This window comes from Spodoptera frugiperda, chromosome 26, assembly GCF_023101765.2.
Source record: "Spodoptera frugiperda isolate SF20-4 chromosome 26, AGI-APGP_CSIRO_Sfru_2.0, whole genome shotgun sequence".
Taxonomy (NCBI): domain Eukaryota; kingdom Metazoa; phylum Arthropoda; class Insecta; order Lepidoptera; family Noctuidae; genus Spodoptera; species Spodoptera frugiperda.
Genome location: NC_064237.1, coordinates 2895697 through 2916793, shown reverse-complemented (window position 1 = coordinate 2916793; position 21097 = coordinate 2895697). Strand labels below are relative to the sequence as shown.

Below are 21097 nucleotides of genomic sequence, written 5' to 3'. Positions count from 1 at the left end.
AGTTTCGAACTAATTATGCGGAAGGCTTGCAATAATTAATCAGCGAGCAATTATTAAACTGCTATCAAACGTATCAGTGATGTGCTAACATGCACTAGTTACTGATATTTATTGCAAACGTTTATTTTTCACTGCTTCGTAATCGATTGGTCGGGGGTCGGAAGCAACTGTCTGTGAGAATTCGGGATTAATACAAGGTAACTTATAACCTCTTTAATTAATCCTCAAAAACGTAACTACTGATGAAAGTTAATATGTAACGCCCATTTTAGACCAAAATTTTTGTTATTTCCATAGTGTCTCCCATGATTGGACATTACTTCCAAAATTCTTAGAGATATCATAATAACTATAGTATAGTCATGAAGTCATAATAATATGTGAAACTGACGAAAAATACACCTTTTAAAACAACAAACCGACTGTTTATAATCAAATCTTCTATTTGCAAATAACATTAGCACAATCTCACCTTCCTGTGTTGTGAGTAGGTACTGTTCAGTCAGCCATATTTGGCCACTAGTCTAACTGCCAATTACTCTGTTGATGAAGCAATAAAAACAATAAACGCCTGGTTAATTGGTGTGTGGAGCCTTATAGGACTACTGCGCACTAGTTGTGTGGTATTCTGGTACTGTATCGGATGGTAAAGATGAGAAAATGAGGCCGCTGAAGGAGCTTGGACTAGGAGCATGTTCTTTTCATTTAGAGTTGGTTGCATAAGGATATTATGATATCTAAATTACTCAAAATTTACCGGTCTCTGGAAGTACGAAACTTAAGTTTGTATGTCACAAACTGTGTGATGTAGTCAATAATACCTAGTAAAAAGACGTCTGAAAGTCTCGGGCAGAAGGAGTTAAAGAGGATTAACGCTTTCAATTCTATAATAACAAACTAGCTTCTGCCAGTAAATTCGCCACCATTCCCGTGTAATAAAAAGTATCCTAACACCCAAGTCAGTTAGTCCCCCGTCTGTAACTAACTATACCAAACAAACAAAATCCGTTTAGTTGTTTCAGCATTTTTAGTTCATTAGTTTCAGTAGTATTGTAGGATTGGGACAAACATCCAAACAAACAAACTTTCACATTTATAGTGTGATTACTGAAGTCTGTGAAGTATATGTTACGCTGTCACATAAGTGTTACAAAATTATATAGCTTGGAAACCAATATCTTCACATTCTAACAATTGTGTGTTCACTAAAATTCTGAATAACTATTGAAATCATTTGGGTAAAAACAGAATCTCAATCTTCTAAGGCAAATACCAATCGTTTTCAGAGAAATTATTATTAATACTAAATCAATGCTAATCAAGATTCAATACAGAATTCAACCTAAATACTTAGTTATTTCTCAACACTAACTTCGGAACGTAAAACAAGCAACAAAATTAACAAATATAGGTACTAAAGTCACAATGATTCAAGTTGGACTCTAGCTCGTAATGGGACAGTAAAAAGTTATTGTTACCTTAACGATAATAGTTAACAAAGATATAACAATGAAACCAAACAAAGGAGTTATTAACTTAGGTTCTAAATTGACTGTTCATTCAAACTGTTTGTATAAAGATGATTTTAATAACTAATTGGTTGTTTAAAGATGTGTGATATACTGACACCGCGAATTGGGGGTTAGTAGATCGAAACATAGAAGTCAGCGTTACAATAGAAGTTTATATTTAGCTGTGGACATGTTATGGCTGATATCATGACAGATCGAAGAACTACAGAGATACCAACATTCGATAAATTATTTCAAACCTTATATCAAGTGAATAATTCACTTTTCTATCAACCCTTTCGACTAGGCCTTAAGTATTAGTTACATAAGTTAAAGGACAGGCATACCAAACAATGCTTAATTGTTACAAACAGACAATTACATTAGCTTTTCCTACATTAAGTAGGTACGGATAAATGAAACGCCAAATAAAATTAACTCGACGTTCTTCTCGAAGATAAAACTTGGTGTTTCGACTCGGATACACTTTATTTCTCGTAAACTGTTTAATGGCTTACTGCGGCAAACTCACTGAATCTTATAAACCGATAAGATTATAATTATGAGCCATAAAATTAATTTCCTTGGGCAATCAAGGACGGGATTTTATATCATTTCATTCTTGAACTCGTGTTGGTAATAACAGTTGAACTTGACATTTCTTGTAAGCTCTAAAGATGCCAACATACCTTAACTTAACGGGCAATATTTTCCTACAATATGTGGCTACACTAATGCCAACCGGTGGCCCAATTACCCCCCTTCCCAATCTCCGATTCCCCAACAACACTTGAACTTTCTAACCTCTCGGTTTAGAAGTAACTTTAAGTACCCAATCATTAAACTAGAAGACCTATATACCTATTCAAATGTTCTATTTAATATACAAATGGCTCCTGTGTGACAGTTTTCGTGGGAATGTAATAAAACAAAAATTCACAAACTTGCATGCCATGTCGTGTCGAAACATCCCCATCGATTTGGATGAGTGCGCGAAACAGTTGCGATGACATATGGGGGCTAAACACCATAATATTTACTGCGGTACTACTTTCGACAGCCGTCGGTCATGGTAAAATAATAGAACTACACAGTGTGACTTGTTACTAAAGGACCTAGTAATAGGGGTTGTAGAACAGGTTATTTCCAAAATTACGTATTTTTGTCTCGATATCGAATGAAGACTCGAGTTTAATTCGGTTAGGCTAAAGCTACAGCTAAAATATTGTTTGGGTTTTCGGTTCTAAAAAATCTTTAGTACCTAATTAATACTATACCTGGAATAGTGCCAGATACCTATATGGCAATTAGCTCACCCCCTATTACATGATACTAGTAACATAATTAAAAATGTGTACACCTGTGTATGCTTTCGGAAATTTTAAGTGTGGGATAGCCATGCTTCGGCACGAATGGGCAGGCTCGACCGGAGTGACATTACGGCCTCACAAAAAAACCGACGTGAAACAACGCTTGCTATGTGTTTTGTTATGTGAGTGAGGTTACCGGACGCCCAATTAAATCCCAATCTTCCAATCCCCTAATTCCCAACAACCCTTAAATTCCTAACATTCAAGAGCAACGCACTTGTAACCCCCTTGGAACTTCAGGTGTACATGGGCGGCGATGATTGCTTCAGGTGAACCGTGCTCGTTAACTGGCTTATAACATAAAAAATAAACTAAATTAATTTAAAAGCATATTTTGTACTGTGATCATGTGCACTCCTTGGCTGATTCAGCTTTCCTTTCCCGATAAGGATTGTTTACAATATGGTGACGTCATCGTCCGTGGTGGTATGTTGGTACTCGTATCATTTAGTTTCTATTTCCTCACATTGTCTCATGTCTGCGAGTCTGTCAGACGAAGACGTATGATAACACAAGTATGTGGCCACTGCGAATAGAATTGACAGGTTATCTTTTATTTTGACGTGTTATAGTTATTGCATTTCCGATGAGAATTCGTTCAATGAAGTACGAGTAGACTATCAGTAATTATCTACGGTCTCTTGTTTCAATTCCCAGGGTCAATAGTTCTGTTATTTTGGGTATTCAATTTCGATATTCTCAAAGCAAAGAGGTTCAATCGATACATACCTTATAGATGTGTGAGAGTGGGAATACTCTCAATAGTTAGCCTCCTAGAACCATATTTTGAAAACTAAAACTCACATAAGGTTAAATATTATTCACTAATTACCAATCACCCGATTTATAGTACTTTACAAAACTGACAAACAAAATACTTTATTGTTTCTTGGGTCACTTGGCCGGCAGATTAGACTAGATTTTTTTTTAAATTTCTTCAATAATGGAACTGAGTTTGCAATTGGTGCCTTTCTAGTTATTGAGGATTTAAAATAAGTACGTTCTAATTCAAAAGTTTATGAGTTTGTTACTCTTACACGCAAAAACTACTGAATGGATCGGGATGAAATTTGGAATAGCGATATAGATATCCTTTTCATATGTAGAAATTTAATATATATGGTTTGGATATTCCTTTGATCAAACGAATTTACCAATGTGTATTCTGCCAATACTAATTTCCTACTCCTGGAAAAAAATCCCATACTAAACAATGCGTTATGAAAACTAAACCGTGAAGAACAAACATGTATTTTATCGTCTAAAATCAAACCACTTGCATCTCGTTATAGTCTTAATATGTTCAAGTGATTGGCCAAGCATAGAGAAGGGGGTCTCGATTGATTGGGCGACCGTTCCAGTAACCACTACAACATAAGCAGTTCTATTTTAGAACGTCTTTCTAGTTTCATAACTACTAAGATTTAAGCACCAATTAACAAAATATGATATCTCTCTTACCGCCGCACCCAGAGTCATGTAATGGTTTCTTAACCCAGTTCTTAGTAATTGTTTTCGATACAAAATAGTTTAAGTAATAAAGTAAGGAATAGTTAATATACGGCGGTATATGAACAAAAACTTTTTAATGTCCCCTTTACTTTGGAAGATAAAAACTCAATACGGTATTCTATTTTAAACACCGTCATATTTAGGTACCACAAAGGCAATACTATTCTAAAATGATTAAACTGAAATGTATTGAGATAGTGGTGAATGTATTACTGTTTATATCATATTCCACGATGCCTTACAGTAGCTATATCGAGCAGTAACCAAATATTGAAGTCAAATATTCAATAGACAGCAAATATCTACGCTGTACACAAATGTCTTGCTCCAATTCAAAATGGCTGACTGTTTGATTCCCCAGTTCGGTTCTCAAATTCGAATTTCGAAGAAGCATCATAAATGGCCTTTGTGACAAAATCTACGTGTATTTCGATCCTGTCCTTTAAAGCAAGTTGATAGATTTTTGGGAATTTTGGGACCTTACATTCCATATTTAAAACGTACTTGTAAATAGAAGGTATGCAATGGTGGTAATGATGGCAATGATGGTAAGGAATTTCCGCCGCTCATCACACCTGAAACACAAGAGGCGTTACAAATGCGTCGCTGGCTTTTTGGGGGTTAAGTATTTAAAGATTGTTAGGGAATTGGGAAGATTGGGGGATAATTGAGCCTCCGGTAACCTCACTCGTAGTTACAACAAAACACAATGCAAGCGCTGTTTCAAGTCAGTTTTCTGTGAGGCCGTAGTATCATTCCGGTCGAGCCGGCCCATTCGTGCTGAAGCATGGCTCTCCCACATTTATAATGAAAACTGCAATAAAAAATATAGTAGAAGTAACTTTTTGATTTTGATTACATACTTAACCACAAAACTGATTTTCACAAAGAAAAACCGCACCAACAAACTGTTTATGGAAAATCACCCCAAAAAAACAAATATGACTAAGAAAAACATTAATATGCAAAGCGAGAAACAGAAATAACAGAAATAATTTGTCAATTATATTCTCGGACATGTAATTTGTAAAGTCCACATTAATAATCTTTTATAAGTACTTACAGAAATGATCTCAACTGGCATTTGTGTAAAAAGTGGAAGTCTCCGGCGTCCGTCAATTAGAGGTGACGACTGACGACCCTCGCTTGCGTCATCAGACGAGGATACAACCACAATGAAGTGATGTGGACGCGCAAAAACATTAATATTTTGAACTAATTATACCTTGGTAGGTGTTTACTGCTTACGTCATATATCATTAGTATCTTAAAGCATAGATGTAACATCGAAGGAGAAGCAGAATCTGTGCCTTTTGTTTAAAGACTACTTGTACATATAGGTATTTCAAGTAAGCTGCCAAGAAAGTAAGTGCCTATTTCAGTGAGATGAATCAAATAACCCTTCAGTTAGACAAAATGTGTCAATACTGGAATCAATCCTAATTAATTCTTCTATACACTCAATTATCTACCATCCATTTGGATTAATACGTAATAAGTGATAGAATGAAATTTACAGTTTTCTAAAACATATTAACCAAATTACAAAATCTATGCACTAATTGCATACAACTCCAAGATATAAAACCACTGCTTACCCCGGCTACGTATCACTTTTGCAGAATGTACGAGTCACCGCGAGCAAGCAACATTTGCATAACACAATCAAATCTTCAGCTTCGTTAGTCCTTTAGCGAACAAACTGACTGAATAATTGGCTAAATTATACTTATAGCTGTTCTCGTACAAATTACGTGTATTAGTTCAGACATATAGGACTTGTTCTAGTATTTTCCTACGTGTAGGTAGTGTAGGCAATGTGTTTATTTTCTCTAGTTTATTCGAGCTGAAATGCTATCGGCATTGAATTCTTAATTGGTCTTGTGGTTAGACTTTATTACCATTTTATAACTGTTTTTATAGTAGGAATAATGTTTACTATATACTGAAGTCTAAATGTGGATAGGCAATAATAGGTTCTGATAGTATTTTAGCCTAATTGAACCCACGAGTCTCTTTTAATTTTGGGTCTAAAACACTTGAAAAACTTGTCAAAATACAATTAATCAAAAACTTATAACCAAATAGCAAACTAAAAACTTTATCTCAAAATTTGACAAACCTAACATTGGCTACAAATCTCTAGATTGTCGAAATGGTAACCACAATTCCCCGGGTCAAGCAATATTCGCTCTTAAGACCGCAGTTTCCCGAGTTTAAGCCGCAATTATCCTATTAAACCCACAACCGGAGTGGTAAGAGCAGAAGCGTTATACTTCGCTTCAATCAACCCGAATTACACCAGCCACAGCTAAACGTACAGATTTGTATATTATTACGTCATCAAACTTTGTGTAGTTTTGTCTGCAACTGCTGATCATGTTTAAGTGAAATAACAGTTACAATATAGCTTTACAAATTGATAAACACCTACATAAAAGGGAAAATGTATCCTATTAATTGGCAACGTATGTCAAAGGAAAGGCAACTTCAGTCATTGCCGAATGGTTTCTTTATAGAATAGTGAGCAAACGAGCAGACGAGCAGAAGGGTCACCTGAACCATGAGTTAACCATGAGATTGAAATCTGAATACATAAGCGTCAAAACAACAGTTCATAAATGAAACTATATGGTAATGGCTCTATATCTGTATCCATTTTTACATCACGTGCTTTAAAACTCATTGACTGCGTACGATAGCCACGCTATCGTTATTTTGCGATACAAAAATACGGCGTGAAAAAAGCAGCTGAATTTTTACAACGAAATATTGTGCTATTAAAGTTTTGGAAGCTGTTGAACACTGCTCTATATTTTCCTTGTTATTTTTTTACTAGCTTTTTAAATAAACAAGGTCTCCCGCTTGTTATTTCCTCGTTTACTCCTGTTCATTTTTATTAAGAAAGTCAATTTGATAAAGATTTTAAAAGTTTACGGATAAATAGTTTTTACAATTAATATTATATATTAACCATGCGTTGGCCAATCGCTCTTTAGTATTTAGATTAACTACTAGATGTGAATATCAAAGGATAGAATGGTAAATTTTGTTATGGTAGAATTCCCAAATACAATACATATTATTATATTATTCAACTTACCATCGGTAGCAATTTTCATTATCATACGCCAGTGACAAAAGACAGATTAAAGTGCTCAGACTTGAGTACCAATGCACGTGCTGCATAATTGGTTTGCAGTCGGCTAGTCGATCTGTCTAGAAGGCATAACATTATGAACACTTCCTTTGCAATAAAAGGCCTGGGGCTCATTCATAGCCAACATTTCTTGGCACAATAACCTCTGACGCTTTGTACCAGAGCGCGGCTTCATTCATTGACTCATAGGGGTACAAATAAGGGCTGGAATAGGTACAGAGTTTGTTTGAGTTGTATTAGATAGGGTTTTGTCCTTTTACAATTAAATACTTACTGATATAACCTGGGTCGGGCCAACTATTGTTGGATCTTTTTTATTTTTACCAAAAATAGAAATGTCAATATCTCAGTAATAGTACGTTTGGAATTGTGTCTGATACTATTATAGCAGTAGGTTCACCCCAAACTTTCTGATATTCCTAATATACATCAGACCACCATAAATGGGGCACAGTAGTGATGCCCAATTCGGAGCTGCGGACTGCCTAGCTGGTTACCAGGGCTCCGGCTTGAAGAACAGGAGTACTGTAGGAATGCGGTGGTTTTTGGTTAGTAAAAGTCTGACACTCATCACTGTAAATAGATGATTTTGCCCCTCTCAAAAGGGAATGATGCTTTGAAAGTACTTAACTCTTTGGGGATTAAAATAAATGCCATTATCATGTAGTGTTATATTTTCTATAAAAACAACTACCACATAGAAAACATATAGTAACCCCTCAACACTGTCGCTAACGAACCCCAACACAACCAACATGATCGGTTCCCCATCAACACAAAACCTCTACAATTAAAATCAGCGAACGTTAATTAACAGCAGCGTATCTGCAAATTATTGACGCGTACGTCTGACATTTGACAGTGGCTTCCTGTAATTATTCATACAAGGGAAATTGATTCCCCACACACCATTATACTGGTGGTACTTATGCACAGTCGTGAGCTTGCATCGTGATTAGTATTGCAATAAGTGCTGTGTATTGGTTTTGTACCAGCTTTGTTTGATTGTCAGACGTGATTGTGGTGAATTCGTGATGTTATAGGTTATGACTATAATGTGAAAATGAATAGAAATTAGACTAGAATATAATGCTTAAGTTTATCCAATTTAACTTTGAGTGCTCTAATTTAACAGATTTAGAGAGACAGTTAGCTAAAAAATTACGGTTTACGCGCGTAAATTAATGGAGAAAAGCGTAGAACTTACTAAACTAGTAGCAGTTTCGAGACACAGAGGGTCATAAGCGCCGTGCGCAGTTTACGTCGCCGCGTCTTTTTTTTAATTTAGAATGTCTCATGATAGTTATTATAAAAAAATAGTCAAATTGAGTGCCTCCAAATTATGGTTAATTTTCATCTTCTTTTTGTTTCACATACAAAATCTGAATAAAAAGGGTGCATTATTGAGTGCTAGAATTCAACACTCGAGCTTTTAATTTGCGACCAGGCTAAACCTAACCAAGACCAACCTTTTTTCTAGACACTATTCACATAAGAACCTCATTAAAAAAACCACTAACATAATCGCAAATCGAGGTCAAAAACCAAATTCATAATGACACTAACGAAATAAACAAACAGAAAGAAGTGCTCTCATAATTATCATCATTTTCAACAGCGCTTCAGTTCTGCAGCTAAGTACGAGAACCATTGAAATCGTTGACCCACTTATCCTGGTGCTACTCATAAATATTCTGTACAGATGCCATGTTTCTTCTGCCAGTGTGACCCGCACCATGTTGATTTTAAGTATATATTAAAATCATTTAAATATGGCAAAATTACATCACTAGTATTTTCCGAAGATGTTCCGAAGACACTATGGCTTTCTCCTGTATCGTAGGTGCGTTTACAAACATACAAGTTCACGTACACATGACACAGACCCGAAACAACAATTTGTGGATCACACAAAGAATTGCTCCGTGCGGGAATCGAACCTGCTACAGGTTGTGCGGCAGCCAGTTTCCTGATACCGTGCCAAGTATTCAATTCTAAACTTTACTAAGTACCTATAACTTAAAATACACAACAATTTTAATATTTTTACATATTAAACGCAAAATTATTTTCTTTCGGCAATCAAAGACAAAAAATCATTCTAAACGAACAGGTAATCACTTGCGAGTTTGTTTCAAAAATCTAGGTACTTATTTAATAGTTAATCAGCTAAATACCCTATAAATAGTATTTTTCCTCACTAGCTTTTTCTCATTAGATCCATGAATAGCCTGTAAATTAACTAGACTCGGGAAATCCACCTGGATTTATAAGATTAATCGCCCTTGTAATAATGTTCCGTAATTCTATTGGGAAAAATAATTACATCTTCTAGTATATGTACCTAGAAATACATCTGTTAAATGAAACAGTAAACAATGAAAACCGTGGGGACAATCATATAAAAAGATACTTTTTGTTTATGTTATTTAAGCACAATTTCAGATGATGCATGAAAGAAGATGGATAACTGAAAAATAAATCAGATTAGTAGTGCTTTATCAGCATCATTAAAAGATATCCGTCAAGAGATCATCATATTTTTGTTCTGTCACATTAAAAAGGCCCTCGATTCAGTTACCTAAGCAAACAACAACGTATACACAATGGTCCATTGTTAACGTCGCTTACAACTGTCTGTATAAAATATAATTATTTAGGAAATACTCAGGAAATTGGATTCCTTCCACTTCGGGACGAAGGCTCGTATCCTTCGTTTGGATTGACTTGTGGATTACTAGACTTAAAAGGTGAGATAAAATTGTTGATACCCCAACGAAGTTCACCGGCTCAGCTGACATAATAAAAATAAAATCAGTAGTTGCTTTATTAGCATTTAAACTAGTAAATGTCAAGAGAGCATCCATAAGCGTCTCCTCTATTAAAATCCAGATTCAGTACACTAAGCCAACAACAACGTATACACAATGGTCCATTGTTAACGTCGCTTACAACTGTCTGTATAAAATATAATTATTTAGGAAATACTCAGGAAATTGGATTCCTTCCACTTCGGGACGAAGGCTCGTATCCTTCGTTTGGATTGACTCATTAATAGACTTAATAGTAGTCATTTTGTTGATACTTATTTACATAATAAATTCGGTAAATATATTTAGTCTAAACTAGTAAATACAAAGAAGTCCGCGTCTCTTTTATATAAAATCCAGAGAAACACAATACACTATCTATACAAACATGTAACACGTATTTTCGCCAATGATTCAACAATTAGAAGTGTGTGTAGTTCAGATTCTAGATTTTACCGCATACTTCATTATAGTTCAACCTAATCCTAATGAAAGTGTGTTTAAAAATAATCCGTCCATAAAAACTCATCAATCAAACATCCTCACATGACAAAAAAATGCACCATAGTCAAAAACATGAACCCGATGTCGGAACACAGGCTCATTATAATTAAGCGGGACATCGAACCATCATGGCCGCCGCACCACCAACTCGTTAGTCCTACAGATCTCATTACTGAACTCCTCAATTCCACACAAATCTACAAAACGATATTTCTACTCGATTGCTTGTCTTTTTGCAATCTCCACTTTTCTTTCAATATTGATTCCGTTCTGAATGCAAATTCCGCTTGAAGGAATTTTAATATCAGAACGTATAATGTTGCGGTTTTTATTGAAATAATTTGAATCTGTTTAACGGTAATTGAAAGCTTTAAGCAAATTGTTATTTTGATGTTCCTATACTCAAACGTTACTCAATTTTAAGATAGTCTAAAGAATAGTTCTGTCACTACCAATTCTTAGTAAAAGATAGAGATAGCACGATATTTAAGTGTAAACCAAAATTGACTAGCATTATAGTATTCAGGCGTTAGGTGTATAAAGGTTTCTTCATGGGGACTCTAAGCATCAGAACTTTTTTGACTTGGTGTGACATCACGCTAATGATAATAAGAAACAGTGCATTAATTATGTGCAATATGCAAAGCTTATTCAATTTAAAATAAAATTGATTGCACGGTAAGTGTATCTGAAATTGTATGTTTGTAAATGCACTCACGACACAGAAGAAAATCCTAGTGCGGGGCAACGTTTTAAAACAAAATGCAAGCTTTACTATTTCAGTTAAACTGCAAATAGCGCATCTCCAGAAGTGCTAGAGTGCTAAATAATTTAAGACTTTGTAGCTTAACACTGAGATCACAAAGTTTCAGCTGCACATCCGAAGTTGCAGAGAGAAGTACTGAGATAAAGTAGTTAAGTTTTTGTCTGCTAGTTGTAGATGTAGAATGAGTTATGCAAGTTGTAGAGCAAAGTATTATTGGATGTTCTATCGTTATCATCAGCTTGTAACCGTCTCTCTGTCGGCCAAATGTATTATTACGCATTGATCTATGACTCCTCTAGTGTTGCAGCTGTTGTAGTCCATGGGCGGCGCTGATCGCTTATCGTCAGGGGAAGACTGCGTGTCTGCCACCTTCTCCAAAAAAAATTACACGCTTATGCAAGACGCTTGATTACGCCTGCTTTAATTGTCAGCTTTAAAAGTCTATCATTCCTTTAATACATTCTATATAAGTCGTGTCTTAGATATGGCTTCTAAATATTCGCTTTGATACTTGCCAAGTTTTAAATCCAATGTAACCCGCACCCTTATACTTAAGAAGCGGGCTAGCATGTGATGGTCACCGAACGGTTAAGTATTATTTATTGTTCTTTTATTGGATGATGTTCTATGAGGGAAACCATGGGGAAACATATCAAATTGAGTTACTTACTTAAATGACAAAACCGCACAGTCACTTATTGCTTGATTTGTACTTGGTCATTTGGCATTAGCAATGACTATAATGTTACAAAATAAATTTTAGTAGATTAGCCTCTTGTATGTATTTATATATGTGTTTTTACTTTATTAAGTTAGGAATTACATAAACCTAGCGCTAGTCTATGTTGCCATTTGATCACAAATATGCAGGTATTGTACCTCCCAATAAAACATAGACGATTATTTATCAACAATATTGCAAAATTTTGGACACAACTTTAGACTAAAGTAGTTCAGAGAATGCGAAATGCCTAAAACAGAGCAAACCTGTAAATTGGACACGAGATCATAATAATAATGCTATTGATCACGAGCCACGTGTGTATTTAGCAATTAATAAATAACTAATTGCTACTAACTCATGCCACATATCTGGCTAATTACACCAAATAATTACAATCGTTTAGATGTGCCGTGATACGTACTAATAAATGTCAACCATTCTCCTGTAAACTGATTAGCAGTATTAATTAAACCGTCATTGTTCATCGGTCAATAACTGAACAACTTTAAATTGCTAGTTATTGGAAACTACACCTTAGAAATTCCTTAACTATCGTTAGGTGTACCAAGTTTGGTGTCAGGAAATTCCCTTTGGCAACGTAACAAGTATCGCGGTCTGGAATGTTCCTAGAGGTAAGTTGGAGCAATAGATTCATTCTCTTGTATATTTACTTGCTATTAAGTATTGTTCAGGGAAAAATTGTGTGATATACATACGCCATACGCATATAATAACAAAAATAATATTGTTCATTTTATTCCCCGGAGGATAAGGAAACAGGCATATCTGCCAATTATGTTTCCAATAGGTGAACTTTCGTCAACCGTAATATGGTGTTATATATATTTTTGAAACGATTTTGACTAACGATCTGTCTAATGACGATAAGAATAATTGAAATAATGGGCTGAAAGCCGATTCTTACCGTAAGACGAAATAAAGGAGACTTTTTCCCACCAATCGGTAGCAAATTTCTTCACCGACATATGATACTTATCTACCTTACAAGTGGGTCTTAAACAATTACATAAAACACTTAATAACATACCGAGATAAGGAGCGGTGAAAACTAATTGTGTAGGATGAGACTGGCCGAACAAAAGAACGCTTAGGTTGCGTAATTTTAGGGTCTTCCCATTGTGCCAACGATTTTAGTAAAAGCCGTTCTTTGTATCAGAATTTGTGGTAATGTGTGGGCGAGGCTCACATTTCCTCAATGTTTTGGCAGGCTTCGGAAAATTGGTGTGGATTCAGTGAATTTAAATTAAGTGGAGCGTGGTTGTGAGCTCAAAAACTTTCTGGTGTTGTGTTTATGGTAAAACCTTGATGTACCATATGGGACAGATCAAATCACCAGACCCAAAATAAAAAACCTAAACATTACTTCGTGGCTTCTTTCCTTGTTACTAAATCGGTCTAGCTTGTATCACATGAAAACACAAATACAATTTTCACAACATTAAACCTTACCTACTAGTAAAAACTATGCTTGACACAAACCAATTAAAACTTTATCAATAACGATAGAAAAGAACTTAATACCCAAAGAAATGCTTTCAAGTCTAAGTAAACGAGACTACCGCAACGATCTCATTGTAATCGCTTCCTGAATTGTTTCACTTGCGCCAGATAGCAACAGAGAGCAACAGCCGCCGGCCGCATAGCGTTCCATTGCACTTAGTTAGCAGCAACACTTTCACTATCGACACTACTCTAGCGTACACCACGTGTGTCGTGACAGCTGGTATAGTGTAGGATGTTTGTTTGTTTGTTTGGGATTTTGTTTTTAAACATTGTTCAGTTTAGTAGGACCAAGTTTGAGTCCTCGGTATATAGGCTAGAAGTCATTAGGGGAGAATTATATCCTTGGTGTCTTGTTGCCGACATAACTCCCTATTTATAGTACCTCATAATTGATGAGAAGTAGATGCAAGGTAATGTTCACTTCTACCAATTAAGAAAAACAAGTCATGCATACTTACCTATATATATATACATAACACCACGCCTGGCTCCCATGGGGATAGGCAAAAATTGTTGTACGTATTGGAACGTCAATTGCTACTAGTCTTATTATATACCCCTTTCGCTTCATCAACAGTCATTAATCTTTACATGCATAGATTAAATAGAAGTCGTTATGTGTATTAATATTGTATACTCTTATTACTCTAAAAAGTTAAATTTAACCCAAATGGAATGATACTAAGATTAATAAAAACTGTGTCTGATATCACAAGCATCCACGAATTCATCAGTTATCAAAATGCTACTTTGGTTTTATATAGATTTCATAACCACAAAATAATAATATAAATCGCACCCTTTCCTATTTTATTAAACGCTTATTTCAAAGCTCCGTCTGGATTGTAAGGTCAATTAAGTAATTCCACTTCGAACAGTTTATCAGTAATTGCTGACAAAGTGCTCAGTAGTAGTTCAAACTGAAATGTACTGTAACTGTGACGTTCTTCAGTATTCATGAAGGTTTTACTCCCAGAAGCTTGGGTAAATACCTGCTTGAAAAAATCTTTTGAAACACGAAACGTCGTCAAATCTCTTAAGATTCAGACAAGGAAGAGAATGAAAGGAATTTTCTACTGACTTCGCACTTTTTACAGTGCGGTGAAAATTATTGTTGCTTTTCTGAAACATTTGTCATTTGTACCTTTGCTTGTGTTTTGTAGTACCGCGTTCTTTAGCACGCGGTAGGTTTGGTATTTATTTTTATATGTTTACTTCAGTTGTGTGATTTTTAAACAATGAGGCGAGGCGGTTTAAGAAAATAATAATTAGTAATTGACTGCACGGTTGTCGCGGTGGCTGGGCAACCGGCTGCTGCATAACGTGTAGCGGGTTCGATTCCCGCACGAAGCAACTCTTTGTGTGATCCACAAATTGTTGTTTCGAGTCTGGCTGTCATGTGTATGTGTCTTGCATGTTTCTAAACGCATCCACGTTACAGGAGAAAATCCTTTTGTAAGGCAAAGTTTTTTGAATGAAAAAACAATAAAAAACCCCCGACATAAAAATTAATTTCCCTTTAAAAAGTAAAAAATAATAAAAGAAACTTAATCTTAAAGTACCTAAGAATGTACTAATAATTAAAAAAAAAATACGTCGCGTTGGGGGACCGCTCCTAATTATTTCTTACTTATCTACGATTTGTTCATAAGTATCACATGCTTGGTGTTAACATTAAAGTAAATTGATGTTTAAGTACTTACACAGAAAATAGAAATAAGGCGGCGGTGTACAGTCCGTATGAATGCGGTCCCCCAACGAGACGTATTTTTTTTTAATTATTAGTACATTCTTAGGTACTTTAAGATTAAGTTTCTTTTATTATTTTTTACTTTTTAAAGGGAAATTAAGTTTATGTCGGGGGTTTTTTAAATTTTTAATTAATTTTTTTTTTTATACTTTTTATAGGTAGGTTAGGTTAAGTTAGGCTTACTATATTACATATACTTACTTACTATAATTTCGATTCTTGTTAAGGTAAAGATTACATCTAAGGTCAAGCTCGTTCGCTTTTTTTTTACTTATTAATTACTAGTTTTTGTTTCTATAAGTAGGCTAAAGATTACATTGGTGCAAGATTTCTTGTTTATAATAAAACGTTAAATTAAACATTTTATATTTTTGTTATTAAATTTTTAATTTATTTTTTTATTTTTGTTAATACGAAAACATAATATCTTTCAATATCTTCTTTCAGTGCGGTTTAATTTGAGACCCCATCCCAGTATATTTGCAGACCTTCGGCTAATCTCCCCACTTTCACCGCCCATAACTTTAAAACGGCTCAACCGATTTTCATCAAACATGTCTAAAAACACTCGCACATAAGTCCCCTTTCATACGAAAAAAACTAAATTGAAATCACTGCATCCGTTCGTAGTTATGATGCACAGACAGACAGACAACAGACAGACAGATTTTTCAAACTTTTAACACCCCTCTTTTTGCGTCGGGGGTTAAAAAAAAAATAATTATAGCGATCGATGGTGCAATGGTGATGGTCTTAATAGACTTGTAAGTGTTCTTATAAGAACATTTAATGGGTGTTTAATAGTTTTAAAAAAAGTAGCTTTTATTAAACTTTCAAAAGTTCAATCACAGTTTAGTTACTAGTCAGCTATAACACAACGAACATTTTATTTCATTAATTTATTCGACAACTTTTGGTATTTTCAAAATCAAATAAGATCCCCAACTGGACTAGTCAACTCCATAAATTGATTTACTTTTAATTTTAGTTGCTATTAAATCACAATTTGATTTAGAAAATTATAAATAATAAAGTTAAGTTTTACTACTGCGTACGATAAAGAATTTAAAAATAAAGAAAAAATAAAAAAAAAGAATTTTATTAATGTCGTTGGTCTTTTATATATTACCAAACCGTTTTAGCAGTAAATTAAATTTTAATAAACTTTCTGACATTTATGAAAGTCGTATCATCATCATAATAATATTACATTAACACCTTATTTACAAAATTGTAAGAAACTTTCAGTGCATTAAAATCTCACTTAGTCAAGCGTAATTGTGTACAGCTACCTGCGCAAGAGCAGCATGCATTGAGCACTGATCGAACAGGTTCGTCAAAGTTCATTCGTTCCCCATTCATTACTACAGAGGCCGTTGACTGCGTTGTAGTGGCCGGTCGGCGGCGGCCATATTGGTCCGCCATATTGGCAGCATTGACGCCACATTAAGTTGGCACCCCTGCCGACCACAGCAAACTTCACGCACAACGGTTTTATACAAACGTTATGTTAGTTATGTTTTGAACTGTTTGTGTATCGGCGTACGGTTTCATAAATAAACGAATTTTGTAGTTTTCATCAATGGAACGAACTTGTTTATTTCATTTGACAATCGAATGTCGATATTTGTGTTGTTTTAATGTTAGTAAAAGTGTTGATAAATGTGAAGTGAACTTTTATAAGTAACGTTTCAGTGAAAGTTTGGTTATGTTGACAGTTGAACTCATTAAAGCAGTTGATTGTGGCGTGCGTATCACAAAAAAAGTTTTTAATTAAGTAATGGTTAGTTGTGATTTGTGATGTGTCGACTAGTTTACAAGTTACATGACAGGTTACCCTACAAGATCTCGCAGAGCCCGGTTCTAGACCTTCAACCGTTTATGGCAATGATTCGGAATAATTTTGTCTCGAAAAGGCACGATTAAATTATGGACCCTTGAATTAAATTTATGCTGGTAAACATCTGTTTCCGGTGAAACAGACTCCTCGTAAAAGTATCAAAACTTAATTTTATGAAGCTTTCGTTTTATGATCTCTGCGTTACTTGAAATAAACTAAAATAGTTACTCAACGGCTTTGTTCCATTTGCTTAATTTTACAACTGAATTAACATAAAACAGTGTTACAGCAGCGGGTATTAATTTTAATTATACACATTAAATAATTACAAAACACTTACGTTTATAACAACAAATACGATTTTTGTAGGTAATCGTGTTACACAAAATAATTATAGCCGAGTAGGTAGGTATCTATCGATATGTAACAATAATTAATTACTTGTACAAAACGAAGCAAAAACTTGAACTAGGTATAACTAGTCGTGGAAGTGAGCTAAAAATATTACAACTTTAATTATCTAGTTCCTTGTTAACCTTATATTAATCAAGTTATTTTTTTATAACTTATAATTAAATTATTTTACTGTATAGGAAGGTTATCCTGCCTACGTACACGTAGATCTTACTGAGAATCCATTCAAGGTTCTGAGTTTATATAGGATAATAATAATATATAGAATTAAAAGAAAGACATTGGAATCATCTAAGAATAGGCGTTATTTCCTCAATCATAATAAGAATAAGAAAATAAAATGCATATTTTCATAAATAATGAAAAGATTTCTTTGCATTATATTCTCGATATAAATAAAACAAAGGCTATTGGATAAATCTCTCCGCTTCAAGGAATGTGTAAAGAATGTGTAGAGATTGATTGATCCATTGTTTAGTCAATAATCTGTGAAAACAAATGAGAGCATTTTCTTTAGGATTGTCCTCCAATAACGCACAGAATATTTGATACTGTTCAGAATTTACGTAGGAACACGTAGGTACAATACAACTAGATCAAATCTCATGAGCACAACAAATACTCTACTTATAAATACTTAGGTATTATGATTCCATTCCTTAACCAAAAATGTAAATGTAATTATTTGACGTACGTCAAATTACCTCTCCATTGTTACCTTTCCAACAAATTCCATGCCTTTCGAAATTTTCCCCAAAAAGTTGGTAAAAATAGATATGGCGTGCTCAACAAACATGTATGAGACAAATTGCGCCGAAATTACAGGTAAAATTGTAATTGTAATAGAAACAGCGGAATAAGCAATTAGCGAAATAATAGCACAATGTCATATCGTTTGTACTAAAACTACAATTTTTGGTATAACAAGTCTCATTTATACCAATTTATCCTTTCATTGTAGGTAACGTACTTAAATGTTTAATTATGGGCTCATACATCAACAACATTTAAGTGGCCACTACTAACCAAAGGCGTCTTCTTGCATAGAGAAGTCACATTGCCATTAGCATTTTTGAACCCGCATCCTCATACATAAGAAGCGACCTTAAACCTCCGGGCATAACGATATGGGTTCACAAATTTTGGAGTAATGTAACTTAATACCGATGTATTACGGTACATTTTCCTAAATGAAGCAAAGATGTTCCTTTTTTTCGAAAATGTAACTAAAATTATCAGCATATAAAACTCATCATAGACATTTAAGTTATCTATATTTTATTGTTAGTACTATTGAACCAAATAAAAATACTTACCTAGAATGTTTTTTTTATAAAAAGATCGTGATTGTTTCGTCAGATAAACATGTTAAGACTAAAAGCTTGTTATTCAAAAGAAAAGGGGCTAAAACGCGAAACATGTACTTCATATTTTATTCCATGGCTTTTACTGCGTTATGTTCGTTCAGCCTCTTCTGTAATAATTTAGTGGGACTTGAGACACGGTGACATAACTTTTCTAAAACATCTCTGACTGCTCGGTTGGCTAGGCAACCGGCTGCCGCGTTACCTACTGAAAACAATTCATTAGATAATATAAACGTGTAGCGGATTTGATTCTCACACGGAGCAGCTCTTCGTGTGATCTATAAATTGTGGTTTCGGGTCTGAGTTGTGATGTGTAACGCACCGATGACACAGGGGAAAATACTAGAGTAGGGCAAAGTCCTTTTTAAAAAGAAGCATACGTAATTTCACAAAATTATCAACATCCGTATTGTTCGAGGATTGGAGCTTATAGAAAACCAATATTTATACAATTTGCACCCATTCTTTATTTGGTCCTCTGTGATTTTTGTGATTCTAGACAATATGTTTAGTTTATTGGTAAAGAATGATTCTGCGTATTTTCAGAGCAAATCTTTTCACCTAGGTGATAGTTGAGGTACCTACCTCACTATTATTTACTTTTCATCATTTATTGTTTCTCTATCTCCAATAGTTTTGGTCGGACATCTGTCTTCATAAACCTTTTCAAGTTACTGTTGGATACCAAAGTTTGACGACATCAATCAAGCTCGAAGTATTACGAAACCGAAACCTTTGTTTCTAAACAAGAAGAACAGTAACACGGTGTTCTTGAAAAATCTTATAAAACAACAAGAACACGAAGATTCGCATATAAACACGAAGTAACTTAAAATGTAGGGCACGGGAGCAGTACATTATGCTGAGGGTGCAATCAATCTTGTTGACGTGTCTCCATCCGATACAGACGGCACTGAACTCGAGTCCTCGATCTGGGAGATAGCGTTGTAACTCAAACTGTCCAAATAACCATCCTACAACGTCCTTAACGACACTGAAATACGAATTTCAACTCTTCAAAATCGCATCTGCCAAGAATATCCCAGAATTCCGCTCGAAAATCGACCCAACTCCCACCTTCCATCTCCATTGCGCAGTTTGCAGCGGAACGATATTCAAATATCTAAGGAAAAGATCGATGGAACGCAAAGCGAAGCTCAAAGGAGCTCTCGACTCGAAGGATGGCGTTGAGTGACATCGGAAATTACCATTTTAATAGTATTCTTTGGAGTTCGACTTCCGTAACATGCACAAAATCAAGTGATTTACATAAATATCAGTGGAACGCCGATAAAGGGGCTCTGGGTTAAGATTAAGACATTTCCTCTTTATTTTATAATGTTTTAGTTCCTGGATTATTTATTGAATGGTACAGGGTTGTTGAAAACTGTATTGAAGCATTCAAAACTTCACATGACTGACTGACATGCCAGTAATATCCTTCTCATGTATTTCTAATCTCTATATATAAAAATTAATGGCTTTTGAAAACTTGAGAACGGCTTGGCAGATTTGACAAATTTTTGTGTTGAAGGTTTTTGTCCAGGGAAGGTTTAAAAGGGGAGAAAAATAAATATTTGAGGCGGTACGAAGTTTGCCGGGTCAGCTAGTTTGAAATAAAATCTTGTAACTAGAAGATGAAATTAATAGTCGTTATTAGACTGAAAACTAGGGTCTATTATTATTATAGTCTAGTCTAGAAGTCGAAGCTACAAATTACGAAATTAACTCTAGACTTCGAGGAATCATAGAATATCTTGATATTTGAGACAAACAAGATGAAATTATGAAGACGCTGAACAGCAAACAATCTTGATAATAACATGCGAAAACAATTTTAACTTG

The 21097-nt window shown here is 34.7% G+C and overlaps 1 protein-coding gene across 6 annotated transcripts in view; it reads left to right on the top strand.

Annotated features, from left to right (window-relative positions):
• The window catches only part of LOC118263955 (uncharacterized), a 288611-nt gene that overhangs the window by 222935 nt on the left and 44579 nt on the right, over positions 1 to 21097 (top strand). Inside the window, exon 1 of one of the 6 annotated variants that reach the window (XM_050704743.1) lies at positions 17123 to 17378. The exons of 4 other annotated variants lie outside the window; for them this stretch is intronic. The gene's annotated coding sequence lies outside the window, so the exon portion shown is untranslated. Of the gene's footprint in view, positions 1 to 17122; positions 17415 to 21097 lie in introns of those variants that run through there. One more of the 6 variants, XM_035576233.2, reaches the window with a different exon arrangement.